Source organism: Pseudorasbora parva, chromosome 8 (genome assembly GCF_024679245.1).
Source record: "Pseudorasbora parva isolate DD20220531a chromosome 8, ASM2467924v1, whole genome shotgun sequence".
Taxonomy (NCBI): Eukaryota; Metazoa; Chordata; class Actinopteri; order Cypriniformes; family Gobionidae; genus Pseudorasbora; species Pseudorasbora parva.
The window spans coordinates 19,996,374-20,017,636 of NC_090179.1; the positions used below are offsets into that span (position 1 = coordinate 19,996,374).

At 47.5% G+C, this 21,263-nt stretch overlaps 1 pseudogene; it reads left to right on the forward strand.

The window, feature by feature from the left end:
- The window catches only part of LOC137084508 (NACHT, LRR and PYD domains-containing protein 5-like), a 51,913-nt pseudogene that overhangs the window by 22,239 nt on the left and 8,411 nt on the right, over positions 1-21,263 (forward strand).

Here is a 21,263-nt window from a genome sequence, read left to right on the forward strand (position 1 = left end):
AAAAACCAGTGAGGTTTATTCTTATGTGTTTCGAAGCACATTTGTGCCTCAGGAAAAAACAATGAAGTTTGAGCACAGCACGTTTGAGCTGAAACGTTTTTCGGCTAACGCAAAGCTCTTCCGGTTAACATATCATTCAGCTTCAGCAAGAACCAATGAGGTTCATTCTTGTGTTGCGCATCACGTTTGAGCTTCCACAAGAACCAATGAGGTTCAATCTTGTGTTGTGCATCACATATTAGCTTCCACAAGAACCAATGAGGTTCATTCTTGTGTTGGGCATCACGTATGAGCTCCCACAAGAACCAATGAGGTTCATTCTTGTGTTGCGCATCACATATGAGCTTCCACAAGAACCAATGAGGTTCATTCTTGTGTTGCGCATGACGTATGAGCTTCCACAAGAACCAATGAGGTTCATTCTTGTGTTGCGCATCACATATGAGCTTCCACAAGAACCAATGAGGTTCATTCTTGTGTTGCGCATGATGTATGAGATTCCACAAGAACCAATGAGGTTCATTCTTGTGTTGTGCATGACGTATGAGATTCCACAAGAACCAATGAGGTTCATTCTTGTGTTGCGCATCACGTTTGAGCTTCATCAAGAACCAATGAGGTTCATTCTTGTGTTGCGCATGACGTATGAGCTTCCACAAGAACCAATGAGGTTCATTCTTGTGTTGCGCATCACGTTTGAGCTTCATCAAGAACCAATGAGGTTCATTCTTGTGTTGCGCATCACGTATGAGCTTCCACAAGAACCAATGAGGTTAATTATTGTGTTGCGCATCACATATGTGCTTCCACAAGAACCAATGAGGTCCATTCTTGTGTTGCGCATCACGTTTGAGCTTCATCAAGAACCAATGAGGTTCATTCTTGTGTTGCGCATCACGTATGAGCTTCCACAAGAACCAATGAGGTTCATTCTTGTGTTGCGCATCACGTATGTGCTTCCACGAGAACCAATGAGGTTAATTCTTGTGTTGCGCATGACGTATGAGATTTCACAAGAACCAATGAGGTTCATTCTTGTGTTGCGCATCACGTATGAGCTTCATCAAGAACCAATGAGGTTCATTCTTGTGTTGCGCATCACGTATGTGCTTCCACAAGAACCAATGAGGTTCATTCTTGTGTTAGGCATCACGTATGAGCTTCCACAAGAACCAATGAGGTTCATTCTTGTGTTGCGCATCACGTATGTGCTTCCACAAGAACCAATGAGGTTCATTCTTGTGTTGCCCATCACATATTAGCTTCCACAAGAACCAATGAGGTTCATTCTTGTGTTGCGCATGACGTATGAGCTTCATCAAGAACCAATGAGGTTCATTCTTGTGTTGCGCATAACGTATGAGCTTCATCAAGAACCAATGAGGTTCATTCTTGTGTTGCGCATCACGTATGTGCTTCCACAAGAATCAATGAGGTTCATTCTTTGTGTTGGGCATCACGTATGTGCTTCCACAAGAACCAATGAGGTTCATTCTTGTGTTGCGCATCACATATTAGCTTCCACAAGAACCAATGAGGTTCATTCTTGTGTTGCGCATCACGTATGAGCTTCATCAAGAACCAATGAGGTTCATTCTTGTGTTGCGCATCACATATGTGCTTCCACGAGAACCAATGAGGTTCATTCTTGTGTTGCGCATGACCTATGAGCTTCCACAAGAACCAATGAGGTTCATTCTTGTGTTGCGCATCACATATATGCTTCCACAAGAACCAATGAGGTTCATTCTTGTGTTGCGCATCACGTATGAGCTTCCACAAGATCCAATGAGGTTCATTCTTGTGTTGCACATCACATATTAGCTTCCACAAGAACCAATGAGGTTCATTCTTGTGTTGCGCATCACATATGAGCTTCATCAAGAACCAATGAGGTTCATTCTTGTGTTGCGCATCACGTATGTGCTTCCACAAGAACCAATGAGGTTCATTCTTGTGTTGCGCATCATGTATGTGCTTCCACAAGAACCAATGAGGTTCATTCTTGTGTTGCGCATCACATATTAGCTTCCACAAGAACCAATGAGGTTCATTCTTGTGTTGCGCATGACGTATGAGCTTCATCAAGAACCAATGAGGTTCATTCTTGTGTTGCGCATAACGTATGAGCTTCATCAAGAACCAATGAGGTTCATTCTTGTGTTGCGCATCACGTATGTGCTTCCACAAGAACCAATGAGGTTCATTCTTTGTGTTGGGCATCACGTATGTGCTTCCACAAGAACCAATGAGGTTCATTCTTGTGTTGCGCATCACGTATGAGCTTCATCAAGAACCAATGAGGTTCATTCTTGTGTTGCGCATCACGTATGTGCTTCCACAAGAACCAATGAGGTTAATTATTGTGTTGCGCATCACGTATGTGCTTCCACAAGAACCAATGAGGTTCATTCTTGTGTTGCGCATCACATATTAGCTTCCACAAGAACCAATGCGGTTCATTCTTGTGTTGCGCATCACGTATGTGCTTCCACAAGAACCAATGAGGTTCATTCCATTGTGTTACAAAGCACTGCCAATATTATCATTTTCATTCTTTAAGGCCATTACATACTAGCCTGGCTCTGCCGTCCTATGTACTTCCGCTCAATTTTCATTTCCCTTCCGTACTACGTCTGGGACTGTGGTGTATTCTTAGGTTTTCTCCAAACTAATTTTTAATGGTCCAATCAGTGAACAGAGGGAGTGACGTTGATGTCGTGCGCTATTTTGAGTTGTAGTTCAGTAATGGTGGCGGAGCAAAAAAGATGCAAACAAAACCTTTCATTCTGTTGTGGCACCGCTGCCGAATATCCAGAAGTTAAAGCCGGAGCAAGAAAAATCTTTGCTGGGGTTTGTTGGTGGCCATGGTGTTGTGGCCCTCTTCCCCAGCAGGGGGAAATCGGGAAAAGTTAGATTTTCCAGATCGCTCTGTTAGTGGTGAAGGAGTTAGCTGAATCCCTATTCGGACGGTAATTGTTTCTCGTGGGGCCGTCCATCTCCCACCACCCGCGTAAAAATCCCTGGCCAAATTACCTACTGCTTTTGACATACACCGAGGTTGTGTGGTAATGTAATAGATGTTCAAATCCACATCTCTGAGTTTTTAAGAATATATCACTTCATAATTCAATGTTTATAATCCTTTTTGACCACTGCAGAGCACCGTACAGTTGCTCTTTGCTGTTATTTGGATGCATTTCTAGACTTGTATTTCTTCAAAATGCTGGCAAGTATTTACAAGAGCAATATATTTCATCACCGCTCAAACAAATTAAAATAAAAGCACAAAAAATTTAAATTGGGCCGTTATTTATAGCAGCATTTATTATCATACCAAGCATATGACATTTTATGTACAACATACAATCATGTTACGGACCACTTGAGCAGCGCGTTCCTAAACTCAAAACTCTCCCCTCCACCGTGTGGTGAATAAATTACAATCCGAATGCACCAGTTTTAGGTTTTATCCTATGGTTTTATCATTGAGGTGGCCTGCACAAGTGCGCATTTATTTTGATGGATTTGTGTGAAACAGGCGATGGGCGCATAACATATGTCACAACCAAAACGTTAGCGATTTATGGCAGATCCAATAGTTTTAATCTTCAACAGAGTACCCGCATTCGCGAAAATAAACACTTGTCAATGGAGAGTGGCCAGGCACTATGTACAAATGAAATGTACGAGAGTCTGGTAAGACCAGGTTAATGGGATAAAGATTGTGGGATATCTGAGAACTATTGTGAGATTGGCCAGAAATGTAAAGTCGGTGGGGTTAATGTTAATATTTAAGTCTTAATGTAATGTTAATGTAAACGGAAATGCAAATATTGTTCTCGCACCTTGAGAAAACGAACCGTTTTTACGTATTTTGTATACAAACTTTGCATAGCTGTTTAGCTCAAGCCTGCAGTTTCCCTTTAATTTACTGAAGCTTTCGCGCCTCGATCGCCCCCCGGTGACCGGTCCCAGTATAGCCGCCCCTCTGTGTTTTCTAATGGACGCGAGACTAAACAATAAACAATACAATTACACTTCAAATATTTTTTCCCCAAAGTTAGTTTATGTCATTGAAGGCAGTTATCATCACGATGATCTCATTTAAAGTGTTCGTTTTTAAAATAAGTTTAGTTTTAGTTAGTTATCTGACGCTTTAAAAACGGGGGGTGTGACGTCATGATTGACAGCTGAGACTGACGGCTTCTCTGAATGAAGTTGTCACTGAGGCACTAACGGACTTTTTTCAGAATTTTTGGGAGCAGATTGGTGCTTTAGCTTTAATTTCTACATTTCCATAACTGTTTATTTCACACCAACATAATTAATTGTTCTGCATCTGCGAGAGTGTGGGCAGGCTTTTGATATCGCAGCTGTACTTCCTGCTCTACTTCCTGCTCTTTACTGCACAACTCCGGTCCCGAAATCGCTACTGCGCAGACTCGGTCCCAAGATGTCCGCGCCGTGCACCCCCGCCTGAAAGCTTCAAAAATGGCAAGCGGAAACGGATGATGTCGAGTCGTCCATATTTTTTTACGGTCTATGGTTTAGCTGTGGTAGTTCAGCTGGCTCATTAAGTTCTGGTTGTTAATGAATTCCAAAAAAATTCAAAATTATGAATTATATAAATTATTAGAATTATATAAAAGCAAAAGTAACACTTGGTTAATATAAAATGAAATATACCTTGATAGAGAGTTTATATCCCTTGACATGCAGGTGATGGTGTTCAAGGGATGAGGGAGGGGTGACCGTTTGTTTGTTTGTTTGTTTGTTTGTTTGTTTGTTTGTTTGTTTGTTTGTTTGTTTTTCTTTAATTGAGAAGGCGGGATGTGCTAGAAGGCACACACCAACCATTTCAGCTCAGGGAAAGGTGATGCATATAGGCTTTCCTTTGGAGCAACTTTTCTTTGCAGATACATAAAAATAGAAATGAGTCACCTACTAAATTGTGCTGTACTTGAATCTGAATGACAAAAGCTCCACTGAATTAATGTTGTAATGTTGTAATCTCTGTTTCTCTGAAGCTCAGCGCAGACGGGAAGATCCTCTCCATGTCCCAGCCATGAGTCCATGAGGAGTGATCAGTCAATGAATAAACCAATGAATTTAAAAAAATCCAGGTAAAAGATTAGCAACATTTATATAATGTTTCAGTCTTTATTTCTACCATGAGAGTAAAAAAGCACACAAATAAAAAATGGGCAGAGTGTTGGGCATGTTACTAAAAAGTAATTAGTTACAGTTGTTATTATTACCCTTCTGAGTTCTCCTAAGAGCTACATAAAAAACACTTGTTTCAAATTTGGACAAATGTACATTCAGTATCACCTACATGCATTATAGCTGCATATTTATACTCGAGAAAGCTTTTACTCACTATCATGGTGCTTGATGCCCAAGGGAATATCTGCCAATTCCACCATGTAGTTGAAACACATAATTTGTATTAATTCAAATTACTTTTAATAATTAAAAAAAGACATGTTAAAATTCCACACCTTAGTTGTATTGGTAAACTGAGTTGAATGCACAACATTGGAATTTGAACGCTAAAAAAATAAACTAACAAACTAAGATTTCATACAAATTACACGTTTAAACCACTGGGTGGAATTGGCTGTCATTATTGAAGTATGTGAAAAAAAAGAGTAAAGTGTTGCACTTAATCAACATCAGAAGTGCATATATACATATTGCTGAGATGAATGCTAATGTAGTGAGCAGCCCCGAAAAGTCCTCAATGAAATTGACTGCTGAAACAAAATTCCAAAAGAAAATAGTGACATAGAAACTTGTGTCTTTTGCCGCAAGATTCAATTAACTTTTGTAAATAAGCTGACACTGACTTAAAACTCTGTAGTTAATATAATATCAATTGATTGTACAATGTTACTAGTACAATTTTACATAATTTCAGTAATTTAACTTAGTCCTGCAAACTAAAAGTGACACAGATTTATCTTATTATAAATTAATTAATACAATTTAGCTAAATCTCAAATGCTGGATCATTTAGGCGTTTATGAACTCACATGAATGTGGAGGAGCTATGACCTCATATACCATTTGAAAGCTTAACATCTCTAATTTCTGGAAATATGCATCACTTTGGCATTTGTTTTAGACTAAGTAATGTATTTACACTAAATTACTCTGGTACCATCCACCTGGATTTGGCCTACCCAAATTGAAAAGCTTCCCATACACACATACAGTGGTCTAAGTTTAAAATGTTGGGGTCATTTTACAGGAAACCCTTTGAAGTTACATAAAACACTTCTAAAAGTGATAAACATGTAAGTACAGGTTCCCTTTCAGTCGGTCACGTTCGACGTACACCGGCCTATCAGCTTCGAGATGTAGAGAATGGGCCAATGACTATTGGCGTGCGTGTTTCGGACATTGCACCCCGCCCCGCAGCGCGGGCATAAAACTGAAGGGATCACAACGCACTATTTTCATTCACTTCAGAGCCAAACATGGTGTTGATGAAGAAGACTTTTCCTGCTTCAGCAGAGAGAGAACGAGAGAAGAGGCTTCTTTGAGTTCTGGTAAGGCGACACGATCAGCGACGGCCGCAAGCTCACTGATACAGTGATAAACTGCTGTTTTGACAGCACTGTTTGGTCTGTTGGTTTCGGTGAGGGCATTCCAAATGGTGAGAGCATACACAGGGTTGCACTAATCGTTCCTGGGTGAAAGAGCAAATTATCTTCTAAAAGAGCAGCGCGGGTGTGACGCTGCGTCTTTTTCAAGACGTCATTCCACCCGCACGTTTCTGGATGCGGTTGTTTCCTGTCCTGACGGCCATGAGCCCTCTCGCATAACAATGTTGAGATTGCTTCGTGGGTGATCCATGTTCTCTCAGGAGAACGGGATCATGTCAGCGCGCTGTTCGTCTCGCCTTCCCCATGAGGGTTTGAGTGTTCAGAGCGCAGTCAAGACTATAATACCTCAAATGGGGTTGAGTCCTTTCACTTATACCCCGATCTAGTTTCTTTTCTGGTGATCTGGAAAAGAGCTATTTTGGCTGATAAGTCTGGGTGATCTGAGGATTTCAGTGGGGCCACCCTGCCGAGTACACCTCCATGGGCCCCCCACTCCTCTAGCGTATTGCAGCATGATGAGACTGTGTTTGTGGGTGGTTCATGCTCTCTCATGGGAGCATGACCATGTCGGCGTGTTGTTCACCTGCCTTTTTCATAAAGGGTTTGAGTGTTCAGCGCGCCGTGTGCCGTCTCACTGCCATGCTCACTATCTAGCATGCCTGCTGGCAGCTTACAGGTGGGATTGTTGGTCCCTAAAAAAAACCAAAAAAAATGGGGGACCTAGCATTTCATTTGGGGATCTAGCAGAGGACAGATGTCAATTGCAGAGAGAGAGAGGGCTGTTATGTGTTGAAAATGAAGATGATGCTGAGATTCCCACTATAATAGTGGGTGCTCATGCTGAATCAGATTCATACTTGACAGCCATGCTTTCCCGGCTGGCTGAGGCGTGGTGCAATGCATAAATTTGCCTTGCCCACCCCCTTGGCTTTTTCCCAGATGTGCATTGGGAAAAACTGGCAGTGTGGAGCCATTGGTGCCAGAATATGGCACATCATTGGTGCCATAATCTGTGTAAAGTTTTTTCCTTTCTCTCACTGCCCTAATTCGTTGGTGACGTCCGATGTACGTAGAACGTGACCGACTGAAAGAGAAAGTCTCGGTTACGTATGGTCCATATGCCCCTTTTTCGTGTCTCATCCCAGGTTTCTGAAGTGGCTGTTGAATGAATTAAGACCCATGTAGCAAGTTCGATATAGTAAGGAAGGAAGAGGACACAGGGGTCGGCTGGACTGTTGATGCGTATCTTTATTTTCTCTTTCTCAATGTCAATAACACACTTCTTCGTGTGTTCTCAGTCAAACTCATAAGCAACAATAACTTCCGGTTCGCGGCACTTCCGGCTTCCGGGTAAACTCAGTCTCTGTGTTCTCGCACCAACAGTCCGACTCTCTCTCCCTGGTCTCCGGTTCCGCTGGTGTTTTATCCCGTCTCCGCGCTCATTACTGGAACAAGAGACAGGTGTTATTGATCTGCGTCCAACCCACTCACTTACCGCTCGTCCCGCGGCCCTCTCTCCCGCTGCAGACCTCGCTGAACCACGCCCCCCTTGCCACATACCCCCACCGCCCGACTCAGGCCGGGGAGCCGTCCGGCCTGCAGCCCGCCCCCCCCCCCCCCCCCCGTTTCTGGAGAGGAAATCGGCCACAGCCATCTGAGCACCCGGCCTGTGGACCACCTTGAACTTAAACGGCTGAAGAGCCAGATACCAACGGGTGATCCGCGCGTTGGTATCCTTCATGCGGTGGAGCCATTGGAGAGGAGCGTGGTCCGAACAGAGAGTGAACTCCCGCCCCAGGAGGTAATAGCGGAGAGTGAGAACGGCCCATCTGATGGCCAAACACTCCTTTTCTATGGTGCTGTACTTAGCTTCCCTCTTGGAGAGCTTACGGCTAATGTACAGCACCGGCCGCTCTCCCCCCTCCACCTCCTGGGCCAGGACTGCGCCCAGCCCCCTGTCCGACGCGTCAGTCTGCAACAAGAAAGGGAGAGAAAAGTCAGGGGAGTGTAAGAGCGGCCCGCCACATAGAGCAGCCTTTACTTGGGTAAAAGCCTGTTGACACGGCTCCGTCCACTGGACCGTATCTGGTAGCCCCTTTCTAGTAAGATCAGTCAAAGGGCTGGTGAGGTCCGAATAATTTGGTATAAACCGTCTATAATATCCCGCCAGCCCCAAGAACTGTCTTACCTCCTTTTTGGTCTTGGGCCTCGGACAGGTTGCAATTGCGGCAGTCTTATCAATTTGGGGACGCACCTGCCCATGACCCAAGTGGAAGCCCAGATACCTTACTTCCACCCGCCCAATCGCACACTTCTTCGGATTGGCCGTGAGCCCCGCTCTCCTCAGCGACCTCAGGACCGCCCTCACATGCTGCATATGCCGCTGCCAATCGTGACTATAAATCACTATGTCGTCCAGGTACGCCGCAGCATATGCAGCATGGGGACGCAAAATCCTATCCATGAGTCGCTGGAAGGTTGCGGGCGCCCCAAACAAGCCGAAAGGAAGCGTGACAAATTGGTGTAATCCAAACGGCGTGGTGAAAGCTGTTTTTTCTTTGGACAATGGAGACAAGGGGATCTGCCAATAGCCCTTTGTTAAGTCCAGTGTCGAATAAAATCGAGCCGTACCTAACCGATCAAGCAACTCGTCAACCCGCGGCATTGGATACTTGTCGAACTTCGACACAGCGTTCACCTTGCGGTAGTCCACACAGAACCTGACCGAGCCGTCTGTTTTGGGGACCAAAACTATCGGGCTCGCCCAGTCACTGTTGGACTCCTCGATTACTCCCATGTCGAGCATTGCGCCTAATTCGTCCTGAACTACTTTTTTCTTGTGCTCAGGCAAGCGATACGGCCGGCTGCGAACTACCACGCCCGGCTCGGTCTCGATATGGTGCTGAATCAAGTCGGTACGTCCCGGTAGGGGCGAGAACACGTCAGCGAATTCCGCCTGCAATTTCGATAAGTCAGCGAGTTGTAACGGTGAGAGGTGATCTCCCCCAGGGGCCAACGCGACTGATTGTGCTTTAATGCTCGCCTCTGGCCCGAGATCATCCTCTCCCCCGATCACCGTTGCCAACAACACCGATTCCACCTCATTCCATTTTTTTAGCAGATTGAGGTGGTATATTTGACGTGCCCCGTTCCTATCGGATCGTATCACTTCATAATCGAGCTCTCCTATCTGCCGTGCGACCTCAAACGGCCCCTGCCACTTTGACATTAATTTTGAGCTCGACGTTGGGAGTAGAACGAGCACTTTCTCTCCCGGTGTGAATTTGCGTAGTTTAGTACCCCTGTTATATGACCGGCTCTGGCGGTCCTGGGCTTGCAACAAATTCTCCCTAGATAGCCGCCCCAATGTGTGGAGTTTTGTTCGCAAGTCCATGACGTACTGAATTTCGTTTTTGGCCAACGAAGGCCCCTCCTCCCAAGTTTCTCGTAGGACGTCCAGCACCCCCCGTGGCTGTCGACCGTAGAGAAGCTCGAAGGGGGAAAACCCCGTGGAGGCTTGCGGGACCTCGCGCACAGCAAATAAGAGGGGTTCTAACCACCGATCCCAATTTTTGGCGTCTTCCTGTACGAATTTACGGATCATGGATTTAAGAGTGCGATTAAACCGTTCGACCAAGCCGTCTGTTTGTGGGTGATAGACGCTGGTTCGAATGGATTTAATGCCCAATAATCCGTACAATTCGCTTAATGTGCGTGACATAAACGCCGTGCCTTGATCAGTGAGGATTTCTTTCGGAATCCCCACCCGGGAGATTAAACGAAACAGTGCGTCCGCAACACTCTTCGCCGAGATGTTGCGGAGAGCCACTGCTTCCGGATATCGTGTTGCGTAGTCCACGATAACTAGCGCAAAACGATGTCCGCGTGCGGATCGCTCTAATGGCCCGATGAGGTCCATCGCAATTCTCTCGAAGGGGACCTGCATTAATGGTAGGGGGCGCAATGGCGCTTTTGGGGCGGCCAGTGGGTTCACCAACTGACATTCAGGACAAGACGCGCACCACCTGCGCACATTGTCATGAATGCCTGGCCAAAAAAATCGGGTCATTAAACGATTCAGCGTGGCCGCCTGTCCCAGGTGGCCCGCCATCGGGTTAGAGTGAGCCGCCTGGAAAAGCATTTCCCGGCGGCTCTTTGGTACTAACAACTGGGTTGTATCTCGCTTTGTCTGAGTGTCTTGGGTCACTCGATACAACCGATCCTTAATTATGGCAAAATAAGGATACGTGACGGGCAATGCGGGTTGGAGGGACTGACCGTCGATAGTGCGGACCTGTTGGAAAGCATGTTTTAGAGTCTCATCTTGGGACTGCTCCAGAGGGAAGTCATCGCGGTCCGAGAGAATCAGTCTCTCAACCCCGCTCGGTTCCCCTGAAGCTGTTCCCAAGGGTCCCGTATCAGTCTCGCCAACCTGCACTCGCACCGCCCCGTTCCTAGCCTTGTTTCCCCAAGCGGCATCCACGCATAACGACCCCAATAACGCCGAAAAGGCGGGCCAATTCGTCCCCAGAATTAGCGGATGCCGGAGGTGGGGACTAACCGCCACCTCAACATTATGCTTTTTCCCCCTAAACTGTATCGTGACTGGGACAACCGGATATTCCACCACATCCCCGTGCACACACCGCACCTTAACCATGCGGCTTGTATCCAATGCCCCAGGCTGCATCAGGCTTTGATGGATCGAGGTTTGGTTACATCCTGAATCCACCAAGGCCTGATATGTACCCCCCTTGATACTTACAGGAATTTGGTACTCTCCTGCTTGATCGGGGGTGGTCCGCTGGACGTCCGGGATCCGGATCATTGTCCCGATGTCCATCCTCGGACATCGGTCCACAAAATGATCCGGATCACCGCACTGCCAGCAGGCCAGCCCAGGCTTACCCGCCACCCCTGCGGCGGGGAGTGGGTTGGAGGATGAGCGCGGAAAGGGGGCGGAACCAGAGCCATTGTCACCACCAGCCCCCAGTGGCCCCGCCCCCCTGGGCGGGACCCGCGAACTCCCAGACGGTCCAAGGCCCATCCCACCCCGGCCTCTGGGGGGGACGCGAGGAGGGCCTGGAGGGCGGGACCTGTGGAGAGGGACAGGTCGAGAGAGAAAGAGAGAGGGGGGAGAGAGAGAGGGAGAAGTTAGTGGGGGTTCGCCGACCCCCGGGCACGCCACCAGGTGGTCCTCCGCCAGGTGGATGGCCGTCTCCAGCGACGTGGGCCGGTGGCACTGGACCCACTCGGCGGTCTTCCGGGGAAGCCGAGTGATGAACTGCTCCAGCACCACCAGATCGACAACATGGTCCACGTCGCTGCCGCCGGCCAGCAGCCATCTGCGGCACTCGTCCCGGAGCTGTTGGGCCAATGCGAAGGGTCGACCGGACTCAGCCCACTCCAGGGAGCGCGGGGCTCGCTGCCGGGTCCCTCGAAAGGAGGAGTCACCGCCGGCCGCCAGGGGGCGGAGGAGGATCGAGCGGCCCACCAGGCGTCCAGTGCCATCGCACAGCACCGCGAGGAAGAGCCTCTCGGCGGGCGGAGGGCCGAACGGCAGTGTGTCTGGGAACCGGACCAGAATTTTTTTTTTCCTCTTTCTTTCTTTTTTCCCTCTCTCCCCTCTCTCGTCCGCGGGCTCCTCGTGCTCCCGTCTACATTTCTCTCGCCTCTCTGTCCTTACCCCCAGGTGCCGCGGCCGCCGTGATCGGCCCCCCCGGGAGAGGGGGGGGGGAGTAGAGCGCAGTCTCGGGAGTGCCCCCCGGCCTGCGAGGGGCGATGGGGGTATGTGGTGTGACAGGCAGCGGGGCGAGGGACCGCGAGAGCGGGCCGGTGATTAACCTTCACGAGTGCCAGCTGCGTGGCACACCGGTCTCGTCTCGCGGCCATGTGACGGGAGCATATAAGGAGGAGCAGGAGCTGCGGAAGACGAGAGAGGACCAGGCCTGGATTTTATGTTTAGTTTTGTTTATGTGTTTGTGGGCAGTCGTCCGTGAGGGGCTGTCCGCGGTTTTACTTTCATTTTGTTTCTTTACTTTAAATAAATGTTTGTTGAGCGTTCGCCGGTTCCCGCCTCCTTCCTTCCCATCTACAAACCGTATTACAACCCAGCACTGAGGGAGAGTATAAAGTCTCTCCTTTATTAGGAGAAAAGCATAGGTTATATAAATTGAGTACAAAGGGTACAACATGATTTGAACCAATGAGAGAGATTACATCATATAGCTCATGGTATATCACAGCTTCATCAGAGAGAGGGACAAGAGACCCTCTTACCACTTCTCTTCCATGCAAAGACCAACATAAAATCTATCAGTTACACACTTCCAAAACTGAATTTATAAATTAAAAAAACGTAAAAGTAATATTAATTATGCTCGTTGATCACGCCTCTTGCAGTAAACAAAAATGCAGAGCAGACTAAAAGATTGAGCTTGGTCTGGTGATAGCCAGAAAACATTCTTTGCTCATTTGCTCATGAGTTTAAAAATCTTGCTATATTTTTGTGTAGCTAATTGAGAGACTGTACACTGCCATCTCGTTTTAATGAAAAAGACTTGAACACACCTGACGTTGACAGATTACTTCCAAACTCGCAAATACAAACTTCTTTGAAGGACTTGAATGCACCACTTAGCACAAAAATTGACAAATGTGTAAATGCAATGAGAGAAGACAGATTTGAGATGGGGCGCTTTTGAACAAAGGTATTGCATATTTATCGATAGTCTGATCTAAATAAAATGCATTTCTGAACAAAGGGCTAAATATTTTAAAAAATATATATATTTTTTTTTTGTTGTTGTTAAAGTTCAATGGAGGTTGAGAGATCAGAGTCACCAGCTCTCAGCTGTGTGTCCATAAAGAGTGACCAGTCAAAAGAGCTTCCAGTGGTCTTTAAGGATGAAAAAACTGCTGAACAAAGGTAATTAAAAAATAGAGGTTCATGTTTTGAAAACATGCTGTTTTTGGAGACACTTGTAGAAACAAGACAATAGACAATACACAATAAATTTACAACAAGCTCATGTCATGTGAGAAAATCATGTCAAAGTTTGGATAAGAGAAACCCCTACATGAGATCAGTACAGGTTATGCATAACTAAATTGAAGAAAAAATATATATAATAAAATAAAAAAAATAAGCATTGATTAGTTTTACAACATTTACTTTATTAAATATAAAATTAATCTGTAGGATGTTTATAATTTATGTTTGCTAATTTGTGTTTTTTCTAATGTATGTTGTAGCTCTGAGAGTCAACAAGTCCGCAACAAATTCAAATCAGACCTGAGGGCAAGGTTTCAGTGTTTCTATGAGGGAATAGAAAAGCAAGGAAACCCAACACTCCTCAATGAGATTTATACTGAGCTCTACATCACAGAAGGTGGAGGTGGAGAAATCAATACTGAACATGAGATCAGATGGATTGAAAGAGCCTCCAGGAAAGCCACAATGGAGGACACCCCAATAAACTGCAATGACATTTTAAAACCTTTACCTGGACAAGATCGGTCCATCAGAACTGTGCTGACTAAAGGAGTCGCTGGCATTGGAAAAACAGTCTCTGCGCAGAAGTTCATTCTAGACTGGGCTGAAGAGAAAGCGAATCAGGACATTCACCTCATATTCCCACTTCCTTTCAGAGAGCTCAATCTCCTCAAGGACCAAACATTCAGTCTTAGAGCTCTTCTACAGTTTTTCATGGGCTCAAAACAACTGGACATCTCCCCAAATGAAGGTAAAATCATGTTCATCTTTGATGGTTTGGATGAGTGTCGCCTCCCTCTGGATTTTCAGAACAACATGAGGTTGTGTGATGTGACTGAATCAGCTTCAGTGGACGTGCTGCTGACAAACCTTATTTTGGGGAATCTGCTTCCCTCTGCTCTCATCTGGATCACCTCCAGACCAGCAGCGGCTAATCTCATCCCCTCTGAGTGTGTTGATCGAGTGACAGAGGTACGAGGCTTCAATGACCCACAGAAGGAGGAATACTTCAGGAAGAGAATCACTGATCAGAGTCTGGCCAATAAAATCATCTCACACCTGAAGTCATCGAGGAGCCTGTACATCATGTGCCACATCCCAGTGTTCTGCTGGATCTCAGCCACTGTTCTAGAGAAGATGCTGAGTGGAGCAGAGAGTGCAGAGATTCCCAAGACTCTCACTCAAATGTACACACACTTCCTGATCCTTCAGATTGACTATATGGTCAAGAAGGACTATGAAAAGAAAGTAAAAGCAGAGGACATGGTTCTCAAACTGGGTAAACTAGCTTTTCAGCAGCTGGAGAAACATAATCTGATCTTCTATGAGGAAGATCTTAGAGAATTTGGCATTGACGTGCAAGAAGCAGCTGTGTACTCAGGATTGTGCACTCAGATTTTCAGAGAAGAATCAGGGCTGTTTCAGAGGAAAGTCTACTGCTTTGTTCATCTGAGCATTCAGGAGCATCTAGCAGCTTTATATGTGTTCCTCTCCTTTATGAATAAAGACACAAATGAATTAGACAAATCAAGTCTTCTCAAAATTCTGTTTTGTACTGCACGAGGTTCAATATTTGACCTCCATCAGACAGCTGTGAAGAGAGCTCTGCAGAGTACCAGTGGACATCTGGACCTTTTCCTTCGCTTCCTTCTGGGCTTATCACTGGAGTCCAACCAGACTCTCTTAGGAGGACTACTGACACAGAGGGAAGGCAGCTCTGACAGCAAAGAGCGAATAGTTACATTCATAAAGGGGAAGATCAAAGAGAATCCTTCTCCAGAGAAAGTAAACAATCTGTTCCACTGTCTGAATGAACTGAATGATAATTCCCTTGAGGAGGAAATACAGCATTATCTAAAATCAGGGTTAAAAAGAAATACCACACTGACAGCCTCACAGTGGTCAGCAGTGGTCTTTGTATTGCTGACCTCAGGGAAAGAACTAGATGTGTTTGATCTACATGAAAACTTTGGGACAGACGTCTTGCCAGATGAAAGTTTTCAAAGGCTACAGCCACTGATTGAAGCTTACAGAACTGCAAAGTATGTCATGGTAGTAGTAATTATATATATATATATATATATATATATATATATATATATATATATATATATATATATATATATATATATAATGGAATTTTATTTGTGTCATGATAAATATAGCATAAGATTATTCTTGCATTGCATCTAAAATATTAATGTAATTTATTAAGCTTTCACTGTACTCTTTGCAGGCTCTGTGAGCATAACCTGACAAAGAAAGGCTATACCACATTATGTTCTGTTCTCACCTCAAAGACCTCATTCCTGAAAGAGGTAAACCTGGCAAATAGTAATGTAAATTTTTCAGGACTGAAGATACTCTGTGATGGACTGGGAAATGCTCAATGTCAACTGGAGAGACTGAGGTAAATTCATCTTTTTGCAGGGCTCACAAAAATGCTAGACCGATGTTCTTGGGCTATGGTAACCAGGCGACCAAAATTCATCACGGCTCTGCACAACGGGCTATTTTAAATAGTGAATACAATTCCTTTCTTGCTTTGCATCGTAGACTTGTTATCTGAAGGAAAAATAAGATCACGGATGTTTTTGATCTTGCTGATTTGTCTGCAGTGAAGTTTAGCCGATGTGTTTGAGTGTGTTCGGGATGAGCGGATTGCAGGTATATCGGTAGGTCAGGCAGACCAAATAATAAAATATAACATTGTTATTAATTGAGAGGATGGAAGAGAAATAAATAATTAATGTGTTGATTTTATTAAAGAATTCTCATTTCACTGTAAAAAGCAACGAACATGCATAAATCTTTCACATTTGTTTGCAAAACCAGTGTCTCTAATGGGAAAGAGACCTTAGTAGTCAGTATATAAAACACAAAGGATAAACCCTACATGAGATATTGATTAATAATTTAACAGTTTTACCTAAAAATATACACTAGCTTAACAGAAATTATTCTAATAAGAATTTTCCAAAATAATGATTGGAAATATTTGCGTTTAAATCAGGTACTGATTTGCAGAATTGAGCACACTAAAAACAAAAGGAAGGAAAGTAAAGTAACGTGGTAGAGTTTTAGTGGTTCACACTTGTCATGTTTGGTTCGATTAAAACAAACCCTGGTGCGATTGCTCGGTTAGTGTGGTTCATTTGAACATATGTGGACGCTGCCATCTGAACCCTGGTGTGCACCAAACAAGAGGGCCGAGACCGCTAAAAAGATGGGTCTCGGTCCGCTTCCAAACAAACTCTGGTGCGGTTCAGTTTGTATATGAACGCAACACGGACCAAAGACATGTAAACAAACCAAAAACGTCTCAGGTTACGTATGTAACCCTAGTTCCCTGAGGGAACGAGACGCTGCGTCGAAACGCTGTGAGAACGCCTCTGCGTTAATGCGTCGTGAAGCGCCTGTAGAACCATTCCATCGGAAAAAAGATCGATCGTCGGCGTGATGACGTCATCGACCGGAAGCTATAAAGCGTCCGTGAAAACAAACAGGAACTAACTTCTGATAAAGCCTGAAGTAAGTGATCACGGACACGCCGGGAGTATGGCAGAGCGACGCAGCGTCTCGTTCCCTCAGGGAACTAGGGTTACATACGTAACCTGAGACGTTCCCTTTCGGGGAACTCGAGCTGCGTCGAAACGCTGTGAGAACGCTTATACCCACATCGCCATAGGACCAAGTGTCTCGTATGTGTGAAGCCGAAGCGCACACGGTTACGAGAGTACCTGCGCCCCTACTGTAGATGCCAGGTCTAGTTCGTAGAACCTGACGAAGGTAGACGGAGACGACCATCCGGCCGCGTTGCATATATCGTGGAGGGAAGCCCCCGACAAGAGTGCTTTAGAAGCAGCCATACCCCTGGTTGAGTGCGCCCGGACAGCCAGTGGAGATGGCTGCCCGGCAGCTTCATAAGCAAGTGAGATGGCCTCGGCCACCCACTTGCTCATCCTCTGCTTGGATACTGGAGCCCCCTTCTTAGGGGGTCCAAAACAGACAAATAATTGTTCAGATTTTCTCCACAGGTCAGCTCTGTGGACGTATGTATCCAGTGCCCTCACAGGACACAGCAGATTTAACCTTTCCTGGTCTGACGTCATAAACGGAGGAGGACAGAAGGCTTGTAGAGTGATGGGGCCCCGTGGGCTCGTAGGAACCTTGGGGACATAACCCGGCCTGGGATGCAGAAATGCTTTCACCATCCCTGGCGCAAACTCTAGACATGAGGGCCCTACTGACAGGGACTGAATATCTCCTATTCTTTTAAGAGACGAAATGGCCAAAAGGAAGATAGTTTTTAAGGTGAGGAACTTGTCCGAAACCTCCTCCAGAGGTTCGAACGGTGGTCCGGACAAGCCCCTCAGGACAATGGCCAAGTCCCATGCTGGGACCCTCGAGTGCATAACTGGCCTCAACCTTAAAGTGCCACAAAGGAAGCGTGTAATTAGAGGGTGTCTTCCCAAAGACACTCCACTGAAAGGGACGTGGAAGGCACCCAAGGCCGCCACGTACACCTTTAGTGTGGAGGGGGTCAACCCTGCCGAGAACCTTGCCTGCAGGAACTCCAGCACTGTACCAACCGGGCAGTTAACTGGGTCCCACTGGCGTTCTCTGCACCATGCTGAGAAAAGTCTCCATTTCAAAGCGTACAGCTTCCTTGTGGACGGAGCTCTGGAGTGTATGATAGTCTCTACGACCTCGGCCGAGAGACCCTCCTCTATGAGCCTAGCCCCCTCAGAGGCCAGGCCCACAGTTTCCACATCTCCGGGCGTGGGTGCAGGAATCTCCCGCCCGCCTGAGAGAGTAGATCCCTCCTGGTTGGAATCTCCATCGGAGAGCCTTCCAGGAGAGATATCAGGTCCGAAAACCATACTCGGGTCGGCCAGTTCGGAGCCACTAGAAGTACCTGGGCCCCGTCCCGGCGTACCCTCTCCAGAACTCCTGGAAGCAAGACAATCGGGGGGAAGGCGTACAGAGGCAGCCTCGGCCACTCCTGTACCATGGCATCCAGCCCCAGCGGGGCCGGATGGGTCAGAGAAAACCACTGCGGGCAGTGAGAATTCTCCGCCGAAGCAAATAGGTCTATTTCTGCTTTCCCATAAACCTTCCAAAGGAGCTCCACCACCTCTGGGTGGAGTCTCCATTCCCCGGGCCTCGGCCCCTGTCTCGACAGGCTGTCTGCTTCCTGATTCAGGGCCCCCGGGATATATACTGCCCTGATTGACAGCAATTTCCCTTGGGCCCACAGGAGGATCCGATGTGCCAATTTGTCCAACGGACGAGACCTCAGACCCCCCTGGTGATTTATATAGGCGACCACGGACGTGTTATCTGTCCTGACTAGTACGTGGTGGCCCCTGAGGTCGGGCAGGAACTGTTTCAATGCAAGAAACACTGCGAGCATCTCTAGCCGATTTATGTGCCAGTGCCGCTGATGTTCCTGCCATAGACCCTGGGACGAGCAACCACTCATGGTCGCCCCCCAGCCCGTGAGAGAGGCATCTGTCGTTAGCGTTACGCGACGAACATGAGCCCCCAACACGGGACCCTGAGATAAAAACCCCGGGTTTTTCCACATGACCAGAGCACGTAGGCATCGCCGCGTGACTTTGATCGTGCGGAGCGGATTTCCCCTCGGGGAGAACCCTTTTGTTTTGAGCCACCACTGCAGTGGCCTCATGTACAGTAGGCCAAAAGGTATCACGTTGGACGCTGCTGCCATGAGACCTAACAGTTTCTGGAACTGTTTCACAGTGACGGCTCGGCCTAGCTTCTGTTCTTTGGCGGCTGCCAGGATCGATGCTATGCGTGTTGGCGATAATTGCGCCCGCATAATTACCGAGTCCCAGTTCACACCTAGAAAAGTGGTTCTCTGAGCCGGAGAAAGCACACTCTTCTTGGCGTTCAGCCTCAACCCCAGCTTCGACATATGGGCGAGAACAGCATCTCGATGCTGAACCGCCATCTGCTCTGTATTCGCTAGAATCAGCCAGTCGTCGATATAGTTCAGAATGCGGATGCCCTGCAGACGCAGCGGCGCCAGAGCTGCATCCACACACTTGGTGAACGTGCGGGGTGACAGTGCTAGACCGAAGGGAAGTACACGATATTGGTATGCCTCTCCCCCGAAGGCAAACCTCAGGAACTTCCTGTGATGTGGAAGGATGGAGACATGAAAATACGCATCTTTGAGGTCTATGGTGACAAACCAATCCTCCGATTTGACCTGCGCTACAATCTGTCTGAGTGTAAGCATCTTGAATTTGAGCTTGGCCACCGAGCGATTCAATAGCCGCAGATCTAATATCGATCCCCCATATCGAGCCCCCATCCTTCTTCGGCACGATGAAGTAACGGCTGTAAAAGCCCGACTCCCTGCTGGGAGGGGGAACCCTCTCTATAGCCCCTTTTTGCAGGAGTGTCTCTACTTCCTGTGCCATTACCAGAGCCTGCTCCGGGCCCACCTCTGTAGGTAGGACACCGCAGAAAGGAGGTGGCCGACTTCTGAATTGAATGGCGTACCCCTTTTCTATTATCTGCAGGACCCAACGAGATATGTTTGATAGACGTTTCCACTCGTCTAGAAAATCTACTAAGGGAACCAGCCTCTCGAGGCTGGCCTCTGGTGTATTTTGAGCAACAAGCACAGTGCCCTGAAGCGGCGGACCGGCAGGGAACGACTGACTTGACTGCTCGGGGGCCCCCCGAAGGGGGTGCGGACCACCCTCGGGTGGCCCGCGGAGACCGACTGCGCCCCGGCATTGCGGCGGGGTTGGCAGCGCGGCCCCCCGAGGGTGCCGTAGGGAAACGGGTACCGTTGGCAGGGGTAAACACCGTTTCCCTACGGGGGGAACCACCCTCAGCGTCCTGACGCTTCTGGCGTCAGGAACGCTTTGACGAGGCCTTCTTGGCGATCAGGACTGTCCGCAGATCAGCCCTGCCCCTCGAAGACCTCGCCTGAGAGCGCCGCCCCTCGTCCCCGCGCTGAGGGGGAGCTCGAGCGGCGACGCTCTGCTTCTGTTGCGCCCTGTGAGCGGAGCTCGTACTCGGCTTGGGCTGCCTGATGTCAGCGGCAGCCCCAGGGACCTGGACCCGGAGAGGGAGAAACTGCTTTAGCGCCGCAGCTTGCTTCTTTGACTCCTGGAACCTCTCGGTGACAGTGTGTACTGCGTCACCGAAGAGGCCGCCAGGAGACAGCGGCGCGTCGAGCAGGAAGCTTTTCTCCCTCTCCTTGATTTCCGTGGGGTTGAGCCACAGATGCCTCTCCGTAGCCACCAAGGCTGCCATAGAGCGGCCAACACATCTGGCCGTCTCCTTGGTGGCCCGGAGAGCAAGATCAGCAGATGTTCTTAGCTCATTGATTATATCACCCCCCACTTCATCACGTCCATCAAGGTCCCTAAGCAGGTCAGCCTGATAAGCCTGCATTATTGCCATAGTATGCAGGCATGCAGCAGCCTGACCTGCCGCCGAGTACGCCTTGCCCACCAGTGCCGACCTTGTTTTTAATGGTCTGGTGGGCAAAGTCGGGGCCTTCAGGGACGATGCCGAGGAAGGCGAGAGATGGCTCGCGAGCGTCTCTTCTACCTTTGGCATCGCCCCATAACCGTAGTGCTTCAGCCCCATGATGTTGCTATAGACCG